Raw genomic sequence first — 13,483 nt, forward strand, 5'->3', positions numbered from 1 at the left:
ACTCTTGGAGAATTTCATTATATTTCCCAACTCCACGTGTTATTGGGTCTCACAAAGGGCTCCTTCACTTAGGCAGTAATTAGAGCTATAATTCATTCATAGGCAATAAAGTGGCAGTTTACATTTCCTGTTTCTAATTTGAAAGGCAACTAAAAACTAGAGGACATTTACAATGCTTAATGGATATGAGGTTTGGTGGTATGACAGATTGCATTATTGGCCCAAATTCTTCACCCATTTTTTTATTTATGCCTTTGGTCATGTGACTCTGCAGTTCCTCCCACTAAAGAGGCAGAGGATAATTTCCCATCCTTGACTTGGGTTTGGCTATGTTTTTTTTTTTTGTTATGGCCAACAGTATGAGGCAGAAGTGGTAATAGTCCAGTAGCAATACAAGATCTTAAAAGACCTTGTGTGTTTGCCTCTTATCTCTTTGCATCCCTGCAATTGGCATGAGAATAATTTCCATCAGGGAGCTTCTCCTTCAGAATCAGTTCCACCATGAGACATATGGAAACAGAGTCAAACAGTCCTGAAGATTAAGCAAAGTAACCCATACCAGCCCAGCCTAGATAAGCCAACTCCCAGCTGACCCATAAAAATATGAACAGGCCAGGCATGGTGGCACATGCCTATAATCCCAGTACTTTGGGAGGCTTGAGACAAGAGGATCATTTCAGGGCCTGGAGTTTGAGACCAGCCTGGAAGTAGAGTCTCACTATGTTTCCCATAGTCTCACTTCCCACAGTGAGACTTTGTTTCTAAAAAAAATTAAAAATTAGCCAGGCATGATGGCGCATGGCTGTAGTCCCAGCTACTTGGGAGGCTAAGGTGCGAGGATCACTTGAGCCTTGAGCCTAAGAGTTCAAGGCTGCAGTAAGCCATGATTGCATCACTGTACCCCAGCCCAGGCCACAGAGCAAGACCTGGGCTCAAAAAAAAAAAAAAAAAAAAACCAAACAAAACTTAGTCTGGCAGGGCCACCCTAGTCAATGTGACAGAGTGAGAGATATATAAACATATGTTATTTTAGACTATTGAAATTTGGGAGGGGGGGATTGTGTCTACACAGAATTATTGTGGTAACAGCTAATTCATGTGGGTAAACGGTATTTTTGTTCACAAATATTCATTATTCACTCTCAGCTTCAGTGGTTTGGTTTAGTTTTTTGCACTTCTGCCATAAGCTATAGAGACTATAATAAAATCTCAGACTTCCAGCCAGATTACATGATTAGATAAGAACTTTTGGGGGCATAGTTCTTGTTAAGGGTGTGGATGTAATTTATGTACATGTGACTAAGAGTATATTTTGTGTGTATGAGGTCAAGAGAGGTAGAATACATATATAAACTATACTACTGTTTGTAAGCACTTGCTTACCTCCCCTTCCTTAATTAGTCCCGTGACTTCCGGCCATGAAATGTGAGAAAACTTGACATATGACCAGTGCTACCAAAGTTTTGAATGCAATTGCATGGTCTAGCTAAGTCTCTTGTGTTTCTGCCCTCACTAATGTGAAGAAAATATCCCAGATAAGGATCATTCTTAACTTGGGCTCCTTAAAGACAAAATCTGAGGTGAAGAAGGTATTTATTGAGGAGTGCTCTTGAAAGAAACTACTGTAAAGTCAGAGGAGGACCCTAAAACTTAAAGTATTTGCAACTGAGGTCTCAGCTGATCCTTATATGGTGTTCCAGGGCTGGGATGGCCCCTCTTGGCTACCTCTCTTGATCTCAAACACACAAAATATATTCTTAGTCACATGTATATAAATTACACGTACAGAGTTGTCCAAATTAAGGCAACTCCAGTCTTTGTGCCTTTGCAACAGTCAGTCACTGATTATGGACCACTACCCAGAGGAAGCACAACCTTGGCTGACACAGTTCTCCTAAGGCAAAGGAAATTCCCAGTGGGGAGTGAAGATGTCAGCTACATGGCAGCTGATATTCCAGTCAGATGGTGGATAGATATGTGGGCCTTAAATAGTGGGCCTCGATTGGGCACCACAGTATCCACTACAAAACTGTCCCTTCAACCTGGATCCCAGAAGAATAAGCCACATAGCCTATGCACAATATGGAAAAGCCATGCCAATCCAAAGCTGACCCATGGCTCTCATGCAAGCAGATGAGTAATGCTTGCTAGAAGCCACTGAGAGTTTTGAATTGTTATCAAAGCAAAAGCTGTTACATTTATACAACAACAAAAAAGATATCTCACATCTTTAAGCAGTTACTTACTTTTTTTAAGTACTGTTTTTAGAATAATGAGTTTGAAATGGAAGAAGATACAAATAAATGGAAAGATATTCTATGTTTACGGACTGGAAGAATTAATATTATTAAAATGTCCATATCACCCAAAGCAATCTACAGATTCAGTGCAAGTCCTATCAAAATTCCAAAGACATTTCTCACAGAAATAGAAAAAATATCCTAAAATTTATATGGAATCACAAAAGACCCTCAATAACCAAAGCAATCTTGAGCAAAAAGAACAAGCTGGAGGCATCACACTACCTAACTTCAAAATATGCTGCAAAGCACAGCAATCAAAACAGCATGGTGCTGGCATCAAAACAGACCACATATCCCATCAGAACAGAACAGAGAGTCAAGAAATAAATCCATGCAGTTACAGTCAACTGATTTCGACGAAATTGCCAAGAACACATAATGAAGAAGGGACAGTCTCTTCAATACATGGTGTTGGGACAACTAGATTTATACAGAAGAATGAAATTAAACCTTTATCTCACACCATCTACAAAAATTAACTAAAAATGAATTAAAGGCTTAAACATAAGACCTGAAACTATAAAACTACTAGAAGGAAACACAGGGGAAACGTTCCATAACAGTGGTCTAGGCAATGATTTTTTGGATATAACCCCAAAAGCACAGGCAACAAAAGTGAAAACAATTAAATGAGCTCAATTCAATCTAAAAAGCTTCTGCACAGCCAAGGAAAGAATCAACAGGAAGAAGAGATGATCCATGAACTAGAGAAAATATCTGCAAACCATACATCTGTAAGAGGTTAATATTCAGAATGTATAAGGAACTCAAACAACTCAATAGCAAGAAAACAAATAACCTAATTTTAAAATAGGCCAAGATCAGAAAAAACATTCATCAAAAGAATACACAGAATTAGCAAACAGGTATATGAAAAGGTGTTCAACCTCACCAATCATCCAAGAAATTAAAATCATAATGAGCTATCACCTTACACTCATTAGAACAGGTAGTATCACAAAGACAAAAGGTAAATGTTGATGACGATGTGGAGAACCCTTGCACACTGACAGAGGGAATGTAAATTGCTGTAACCACTACAGAAATCAGTATGGAGGGTCCTCAAATAATTAAAAATATAACTACCATGGGAACTAGCAATAGGACTACTGGGCATATATTCAAAGGAAATGAAATCAGTATGTCAGAGATATCTGCACTCCCATGTTGATTGCAGCATTATTTACAATAGCCAAGATATTCAACGAATCTAAGTGTCCAACAATTGATGAATAAAATGTGGTATATACACATAATGGAATATTATGCAGCCATCAAAAAGGAATGATATTATTTCAATTGTGACAGTATGGATGAATTGGAAGGACATTCTGTAAAGTAAAATAAGCCAGACAAATAAACATAAATACCACTTGACCTCACTTATATGGAATCTAAAAAAGCTGAACTCATAGAAGCAGAGAATAGAATGGTGATTACCAGGGGGTGGGGAGGGAGGTTTAGGGAGATGTTGGTCAAAGGATACAGAACTTCTGTTAGATACGAAGAATAAGTTCAAGGGATCTATTATAGAACATAGTGATTATAATTAATATTAATGTATTGTATACTTGAAAATCACTAAGAGAATAGATTTTAAGCATTTTCACCATACAAAAAATGATAAATATGCGATAAAAATGATAAATATGCGATATAATGTATGTTAATTAGCTCAATTTATTCATTCTACAATGTATACATATTTTAAGACATCACGTTGTATACAATAAATATATATTTCTCAATTAAAATTATATTAATTTTTTAAAAGTTTGTGTGTATTATTGCTGCATAAACCACCCCCAAAAATAAATAGCTTAAACAAATTGTTTATTCTCTGATGATTTTGAATTTGGCCTAAGCTCAGCTGAGCATTTAGTTTGGTAGTTTTTCCTGGAGTCACTCCTGTAACATGAGCCATGTGATAGCTTAATTGGGACTGATGGCCTCACTCACATGACTGACTACCAATTTTGGCTACTGGCCAGCTATTGGCTACTAGCTATCTCTATGTGACCTGTTTTTCTCAAGGAGGCTTGCCTGGACTTCTCCACAGGGCAGACTCAGTGTGCAACAATAGAAGCTCCCAGGCTAAGGAGCAGAATTCACAATAACATCACTTGAGCCACACTTTATTTTTCAAATTCAATAGGCTAACTCAGATTTAAGGGAAAGGGAAATGGACTCCATTGCTTGAAGGTCAGAGTGAGCCACTATGCAAACTGCCAAGGAAGGTATTGTGGCCACCATCTCGCGGCCAGTCTGTTATAGGCCTGATGTGTGTCTTTATCTTTTTCTGAAGTTATTTTTCTCTAAATAGCAAACTTAAGACATTTTATATCCCCTATTCCCATCCTGCCCTCTCCCCTCAACAAAAAAATGTGTGAATAAACATAGGTAAGCTTTCCACTAGAGACCATTGAAAGCATTTAGCCACTATGGGTCAGTACAGAAGAGTCCATTCATAAATGCAACCAAAACCAAACAAGAACACTAAAAAAAGGAAAAGAAGAAGGAGACAGATACAGAGAGGCAGATAAAAAGATGGAGGAAGAAGAAGCAGAGGAGGAAGAGATTGAATAACTTTAAAAACAGGGGCATATTAATCCTATATACAATCTAAAATGCCTCCCCATCATTTGATTTTAATCTCTTCTGCTTGAATGCTTACAAGATGTCTGTAATTCATCCCTTACAATTTTATGATTTGGGATTAACTCTATCCCCTATCCTAATCTATGTCTTGTGCATTTTGTGTGTATGTCTGTGTGGGGGGGGGGTGTGTGTTTATGTGCACACATGTGAAAGCATGTATGTGTGAATGGGACGGGTGGGTTATTAGAAGGTCAAACTATGGTAGGAAGAAGAATGACATAAATAATTGTATTATAAAAATAGAATAATAAAAAGTCAAGACTCAGAAAAATGCCCTAACTCTAGAAAAATGACAAAATATATTTTCCAAGCAAGTCATAACACAGAAATATTTAAAGCAACAGACAATTATGGCACTATCAGATTTAAAAGGATATTGACTATATTCCAGAATGTCCCATTATATGGAAATACACCCTCCACTTGTAAGCATCTTCACAGAATGCATGGTTTGTTTCACAATATAACAAAACCCATATATTAAGACCCTTTTGTTCTTTTTAAAAACTAATGTTGCCACTAAAGTTTACAGACTTAATTTCATAGGGCAACTGCTGCTTAACACTAATGAAACAACAGCCCAATAAATTAGCACTAAATAGAAACACGTATATCTCCACATTACATATGAAGAAAAAATTTTATTTACTCCAATGAATAAAAGGAGAAACTTGGGCCTGCATGGCTCACATTTCAAAACCATACAACCCATGCACAATGCTTTTGATTGGTTTTATTTAAAATAAATAGAAGCCCTAGTAAGAAAAGAAAAATTAACCTGCCTAGTATATATAAATGTGAAAGCTTCTTAGGCGACGGGAATGCACAGGGGTGAGGGAGGTGCAGTCACATACAGCTGACTTTGGTACAAATATGCCTTATCTGTATTCCAGAGCTTTCAGAATATTCACCGGAATTAGTAATTGGTAATCAGCAACTTTCAGCTACTTTACATTCAGGGAGGCGGCCAGACCAAGTGAGTAGCAGGCATCAGATTAGATCACTAGCTATATTGTTCGGGTTGATTTTAATTGCCTGAAAAGTGTCATTACCATCTTCTGCAATGCATTAAGTTATTTTAAAGGGTGACTATTTCTATGCAAGAAATAAAATGAACTGCGATTGAGTTAGAACCTGCATGAAGCATTCAGTTGGGGCCCTGCCCTGGTGGCATCAAAATCCTATCCAAGTCTGATCACAATGATAAACAAACATATTTGCTATCTGCAGAACTTTTCAAATGTAGCATGGGGAAGTCAACACAGATTCCCAAACCAAAGACACAGAGAATCACCCAAATGTCATGTCCTGGCTTATAAAATCCCAAGACTTCCATTTCGATACAGGCATCTGCAAGGTAAAGGACTTCATGATATTTAAGAACAAGACAAATATTTGCATGGAAAAAGATTCATGGAAGTGGAATTTTTCAATGCTAGAATACAGTTGCAAAATTATCACATTAGTGTATGCTGACATGGAAATGTCACCTCTCAGGACATTTGTTCTTTAAGTTAAAATCCTAGAAACATGAACATTTACATGGGATAAAACCATGTAGAGCTATACACATATTCATGAAATCAGGTTTAAAAAAATGATGACAACTGAATAAGGTCTGCAGTCTAGTGAACAGTAATGTACCAATGTCAATTTCCTGGTTCTGATATTGCAGCACAGAGATATACAATGTTACCATACAGGGAAGCTGGCTGAAGACTATACAGAACTCTTTGTACTATTTTTTACAACTCTCTGTAAGTTTCAAATTACTTTAAAATAAAAAGTTAAAAAATGCAGATTAGCAAGCTGTACCCCAGAGATGATTCAGAAAATCTTGTAAGGGCTAAGGCATTGCCATTATTTCAGTAGAACCCCAGTTAACGTTTCTGCAGAAACAGCAGAAGTTGAGAAACAGTGCAAGTGAAATAGAGTATTCTCAGCTCTATTACAGGGGCTTCCTCTTTGAAGGACGACTGGTGAGACTGTTTAATGCCTACAAAATTTTCCCCATTTATAAGTAATTATTTATGGTTTAGGAAGATGTGCTTTTGATTTGTTGTGATGCAGTCATTTAGCTATTTCTTTCATATGCTAATGTTTTGCTCTAATAAAACAATGAATTTTGAGAACTTCCCATCACTTCCTTGCACTAAAATAAGGTCATTACTTCAAGGACCAGTCCTCGGTGCTTACAACCTTTGACTTATGCTTCCTGTAGAGCATACGTTTATCACAAAATTTTCTAAATTCAGATCACATCAAGATGTTCACCTGTTGTCAACTAATGACTTGTCAGTTAGAAACTGTGCAAAATAAAATAAAATCTTTAAATTATACACTAAAATAAATTTTAGCCCTAGAAAAAGAAGCCCCACTATAACCGTAGCAGAACTTCATGCCAATTAAAAAGGTTAGACTTTCTATCATTCCAGAAATATTCACTAAAGTCTTAACATTTACATGCTACTCCATCAACAGACTACCAGGAAAAGCAGATATTAAACAATTTTACAATATTAATTAAATTTGAATGCATTTACCCCCTAAAGAAGAAACAAAATTTACATGGTTGATTGTAGACAGCATAGAGGTCAAACCTAGTCTAGGAGGACAGTCAAGGCTACCTGGAGGAATGGCTAGGTTGGGTATTACCTTGACAAATGGTAGAGTTGGAAGTAAAGACCTTTCCTGAAAGAAACAACAATGAATTGAGGGTGGAAATGAGTCAACACGGGAATAAGGAGAGTGGGGTGGAATTCATGGGTGTTCCAAGCACATGCAAGAACACTGAAGCCAAAAGGGCCATGTTGAGTCTTCAAGGAAGTTTTAGAAGACCCATACATTATAGTTGCAGTGTTAAGTATCAGGGGAGAATTAGGGAGAAGTCACATATAGACAGGCTGCATCAGTAGCATATTTTTCTCTATGCAGTGGGTGTCCAATGACCTAAGGGGTCAGCCTCATGGATTAATATAGCACTGCACGTCAGATAGATTGGAACAAGAAAGAGAGTGAGGAGAAAGTCATTTCTTAATCTCCTGCATTAGGTAAGAAGTACTTAGAACCCAGCCTGGCACACTGCTTGAATGAACATTCTTGTATTTGTAATCAGTGGACTGGTTACAACGGCAAAGGGAGAAGATGGTGACAAAGACCACTGACTCCAGATGCCCTGATGACCACAATGATAGCTAAAGAAAGAACAGACCACCTAAGCTCTTAGGAAATAGATTGCGAGGAAAAATAATACTTCCATTTTGGACAACTTTGGTTTGAAGTAGCAGCTGTCCAAGAGATGTACGAGATCATGGGCAATTAACAGGAAGAATACTGTCAAAGTCAGCTGCAGACTTCTGCTGAATATGTACCTTCTTGACAGGATCTTTGGTTACATATGGCAAACTCAGCAGACCAACAAGCTTAGTTCTCATAGGTTATCAAACTCCACAGTGAACCAGATACTTTGACAGAAGCTGCTTTGTAATAGTGCGTAAAATAGATGTGGTAACTGCTTACAAGGTAATTACAGAATATAAACATACAATCAGGTAAGGAAATGTACAGTTCCAAGTTATACTAAGTACTACCAAGGAAATGAACATAAAGAGCCTATCAGAGGTGCCCTCATTCAGGGGAGGAAGGAAATCAGAGAGCTCTCTCTAAGCAAATGATATTTACACTGTGGCCTAAGGGATGAGTAGCAGTCAAAAACTATGTGGGCCAGACTCAGTGGCTCATACCTGTAATCTCAGCACTTTGGGAGGTTGAGGTGGGCAGATCATTTGAGTCTAGGAGTTCAAGACCAGCTTTGGCAACATGGGGAAATCCCATCTCTACAAAAAATCCAAAAATTAGCCAGGGCATGGTGGTATGTGCCTGTAGTCCCAGCTACTTAGGAGGCTGAGGTGGGAGAATCACTCGAGCCCGGGAGGTCAAGGTTCCAGTGATCCATGATCACACCACTGCACTCCAGCCTGGGTGACAGAGTGAGACCCTGTCGAAAAGAAAAAAAAAAAAAAAGTCAACCCTGTGAGTTTGTGTGTGTGTGCACATGTGTGTGTATGTGTGTTTAGGGGGTTAGAGCTGTACAGGGTTACTCGGCAAAAGAACAGAATGATCCCTAAGATAGGAAAGAGCTCAACAAATCTTCAGAAATGAAAAAGGGCCTAAGAAACCCTTGTTCCAAAAAGCTTGCTAGGAATTGTCGAAGAGACAGAAGTGTTTAAATCCTACGCAGCCTTGCAGGTAATATTTAATAGTTTGGATTTTACTCTGAGTGCAATGGAAAGCCATTTAAGCATTCTGAGTAGATGAGGACTAATTTAACTTACATTAAAAAAAAAAAAAAAAAACTGTCTTGGCTGCTATGCAGGATGATTTGGGGGAAGAAGTACGAAAGGAGCCAAGGAAGCCAATGTAGCTATCCCAGGAGAGAAGATGGGGACTTGGACAAGGAGGATGTGGGTGAACATGGAGGAAAGTGGGCGAATGTGAGAAATATTTCAGGGTTAGAACAAGGACACATAAGGTCTGAGTTGTACTAGTTCCCCAAAATAAAAGTACTTGAATTATTGTGATGGTGTCACGAATTATTTACCCGATTAAAACAGTATACTGACAGCCTCATTTGTTAGTAATATAATCAAGCAGTTTTGAAATATGGATCTCATATCTTAACATCTGAAAGGTAATCAAAGTCAAGGGACTTAAAAAACAAATGGGACAAAATTGTTCTCTTGCTTTAGAACATAGAAAATTTACAAGCTGAGTTATAAAGGCACCTAAGAGAGTGCTATGGAATCACTATAACATAGATAATCTATTTCTTCAAATGCCAATATGTCTGCAACAAGAAATATGCAAACTCACTGAATTATTTTATCCTACTTAGTAAAATAGTCATTTTTCCTCATTCTTTGCAAGGCAGGTTCTTGTGCAGTAAAGATTCTACAAATATTTACATTCCAAGTAGCAAAGCTGTTTGAAATGCTATAAAGTTCTGCCAGCACTTCTATTACAAACCCTTATTTCTTGTTTATAACATGTACATAAAAGGGGGAAAATAAAAATGTACTATGGATTGAAACTTGGCATACAAAGTTTCAACCAGGGACTGCATTTCTCCTGCAGCAAATTTTCCAAAGAAATGTCCCACTGTGTTTAAGAGATGAGCGCAGGGGAGACTATAAGATAAAAACGATTGACAACACTTGAACCATTTCTGAAATGTTTATACAAATTGGATATGAGACTGAGATCTGTCCCCCCTCAATTTCAAAGAAATGTTCTATCTTAAACTGTTCCATGGCCCCATATTCTCTTGCCAACCATCTTTGCAACAATGATATTCTCCATTGCACTTTTATCAAGCATAAGAAAGGAAATAGTCCACCAGCATTAAGTGATTAATTATATATGCATGTTAAAATTATACACATATGCATGTGTGCATATTAAAAACTACAAGTGAGCACCTTAAAGATGCTCACCTTCATAGAGACAAAGTACTTTGCTAAGGTAAGAAAGCTTAAGGCAGACTGGTGGTGACAACTAAATCAGAGACAGTAGGCAAGCATGCAGAGCATCAATAAATCCTCCTGCCATCTGAATATATTCCACTACATAAAATTAACATAATTTTTACCGCTAACAACTTACTAAATGGTGATTGGAAACCAGTCAAAGCTTCTCTGTTTTGTAGCATTGCCACAATATAGTGAGACACATATCTGGCAGTTTACAAGGGGCAATTATATCTATATACTATTTCAGCATGAACCATATTAAGAGTTAATGAGAACTTCAAGTTGGACACTTAAATTATGCAGTAAAAACAAAGCTGGAAGATGTGTACTGAATATGTGAGAAGGAGTTAGGAACTTGTAAAAGAGAAAGATGCATATTTTGCAAGCAGAGCAAAGAGGCTATTAGTTTGTAATAACTAGGCATATATGAAATGTGACAGTGATAAAACTGAACATAAATCAGCAAAGGAAAGGCTACAGCTCGTTGTCCACAGCTAATCTTTGCTCTACTTGAAACTGCTCAGCACTTTGCTCCTATTAAATGCTTTGTTGCCATTTTAAGGTACACTTGGGCTATCTGGTTGTGTTGTGAAGGATATTTAAAAGTTAGAATTCTCCTGGAGAAATGAACTTAACACCTTCATGTCTTCGGGCTGACATTAATGACATCCAGACAGTGAGGAGGACATGAGGCTGAATGTTATTGTCTGTGGCAGCCACAGCCTGAATCTATTACCCTGCATATCAATTAGCCACTCGGTGTCTCGGCTATCCTACTTTTAGACAGGAGGGCCACTTGCATGCATTCAGCCTTACTATTCATCTTATAAAAATGTACAGCAATTTGCTATATTTCCCTGGTGGGTACTGATCATTTTGGGGGTCCTCAAATCACATGTTGACTCTCAACTAATTTCAAGCAAGCATTCAAAGATCAATAATTCCTGACCCCACTCTTTACTATTTGCAAGCAAGCATCCTTCCATTTAGTGAGACTGAACCCGATCAGATTTCTTTAATGAACATTCACAAGAACCTGTCCCACTGCAACCAATGACATGCACGTATTAGGCATCTTACAAATGCTGAACAAATTGGTGTGAATCTTAACCTGCAGGCAACTTCCTCCCTAGTCCCATGACCCACAAATGGTTTAAACCATGAACCAAGATGCCAGGTTACTGCAGCCAAAGTCAGGTTACTGTTAGTAAACACATCTAGCAAAGCAAAATTAACACATTTGACTTGATATTGAGATATAAGCTCTTTCAAAAGCAATTACTCCTCCTTTCAATCTCTGAAGGGCTCTGACTCATTGTTCTGATTAATTCCTGTTTTTAATCTATTTACAGATCAGGATTCTTTTTCAGCTAGTATGATATTCATCTCTGTGGGGGTAGACAGAAACCACAGCACGTACAGTCTTCCTACTTTTTTTTTTTTTTTTTTAGTTATTCTTGCTTAATCATTTTTAAATTATTTCTGGATTTACCTACTCACCATATGAGCTGGGGTTTCTGACCTCCCTCCTGCACATCACTCCCTCCTTGTCTGTTGCTTTTTCTAGCTCTGTTTCCCCGCATCTTGGGTTGAGGTGAACAGACTGGCTACCCCTTTCCCAGAGCTCTGTTCCCCTTTCTTTGCCTCTGAAAGGAGGTTTGCTGTCCTTACCATAGCGGGCACCATTTGTTATTAAATAATTCCTCTGGGCACATCTCCTTGCTGTACATCAATAAGCAAATGCAATACAGGGAAGGACATACGGATTGGAGAGCTGTACGGAGCTTTGCACAAGCAGAGCCCAGAAGCTGTTCGTTCATTTCACGCGACCAAAAAAAAAAAAAAAAATTCCTGATAGTGCTATGACTCGGGTGCCCGGTTGGCACTTCCTGGTTTTCTCTTTCTGGTATTCTGTTACCTGCTTGGTTAGCTTTGCAGGGCTCCTCAGAGAACACAGAAACAGCTGAAACCAGGGTCCGAGCTCGGGAAACCTGGACTACAGCGCATCAGGGTAAACCTGGCAAATAAACGCGACGGGGAATTCCGTCCCAAGCTGCTGATCTGTGAGTAGAAAGAAAATGCAGCTTAGAAAACTTGATCGCTAATGAAAGAATCCTCCACCCTAGCTTTCTCAGACCTGGGAATCTGGGCCTGGGGGGTGGTTCCGGCAAAAAGGTATCACATTCCCACATCCTGCATCACGCACCTGGAATTGTTCCTCAGCATCCCTACGAGTCACAACTTTTTTCCCCCAACTTTCACTGGTCAAATCCACCGCGCAAAGAGCAAGCCCGAGGGACCTACCACTCAATTTTCCGCGCTCCCGCTGGGGAATGCAGTCTTCCCAACCCGAAACCAATCCTCGCCCCAGAAAGGGAAAAATAATCTTCCCAAATCAAGTCAGCTGAGAGAAGCATCTTTTTTCCTTGACCCGTCGGGTGCATTTCCCTGCAAACAAACTTTGGGGCTGAGGAGCCATGAAGCGAGTGCGTAAAGTTTGCCCTGGCAGGTGGCTCATCCCTGTGGCCCGGCCGGCGCCAGGAACCGGGCATGCTGGACTTACCTGGTCTCTGCAGCTTGCCAGACGCCCGCCCCGCTGGCCCACCCGCCGCCGCCGTTAGTCCGGGCCCGGGGGGCCGTCGTGCGCGCCCGCGTAAGCCGCCGCCGCCGCAGCGCCCTCGTCCGCACGGTTCCCAGCCCAGCCCCTGGCGCCAGCCCGCCAGCCGCTGTCGCCGCCGCCGCCGCCGCCACGCGCCAGGCTGCTGTGGCTGCTGCCGGCGCCCAGCGAGCGCTGCCTGCGCCTCCGCCACTCAGGCTCCGGCTCCGGCTCCGGCTCCGGTTCCGACGCGGAAGCTGGAGGGAGGGGAGACCGGGCGGACTGGAAGGAGGGAGGGGCGGGGAGCGCAGCGGAGCAGCCAACTGGGTCCTGTGCCTCGCGTCTGTGGCGCCCCTCGCGCCTCTGCGCCGGCCGGACCCCGCGCCGCCCTGCGCTCG

General features: G+C 40.0%; 1 protein-coding gene across 3 annotated transcripts in view; it reads right to left on the reverse strand.

Moving 5' to 3' along the window:
• The window catches only part of CNTN3 (contactin 3), a 339,006-nt gene extending 325,819 nt beyond the window's left edge, over positions 1–13,187 (reverse strand). The window contains exon 1 of one of the 3 annotated variants that reach the window (XM_005547627.5): positions 13,053–13,187. The gene's annotated coding sequence lies outside the window, so the exon portion shown is untranslated. Of the gene's footprint in view, positions 1–11,989; positions 12,135–12,407; positions 12,490–13,052 lie in introns of those variants that run through there. The other 2 variants (XM_015446200.3, XM_065538896.1) reach the window with 2 other exon arrangements.
• Positions 13,188–13,483: the final 296 nt, after the last annotated feature.

Source organism: Macaca fascicularis, chromosome 2 (genome assembly GCF_037993035.2).
Source record: "Macaca fascicularis isolate 582-1 chromosome 2, T2T-MFA8v1.1".
Lineage (NCBI taxonomy): Eukaryota > Metazoa > Chordata > Mammalia > Primates > Cercopithecidae > Macaca > Macaca fascicularis.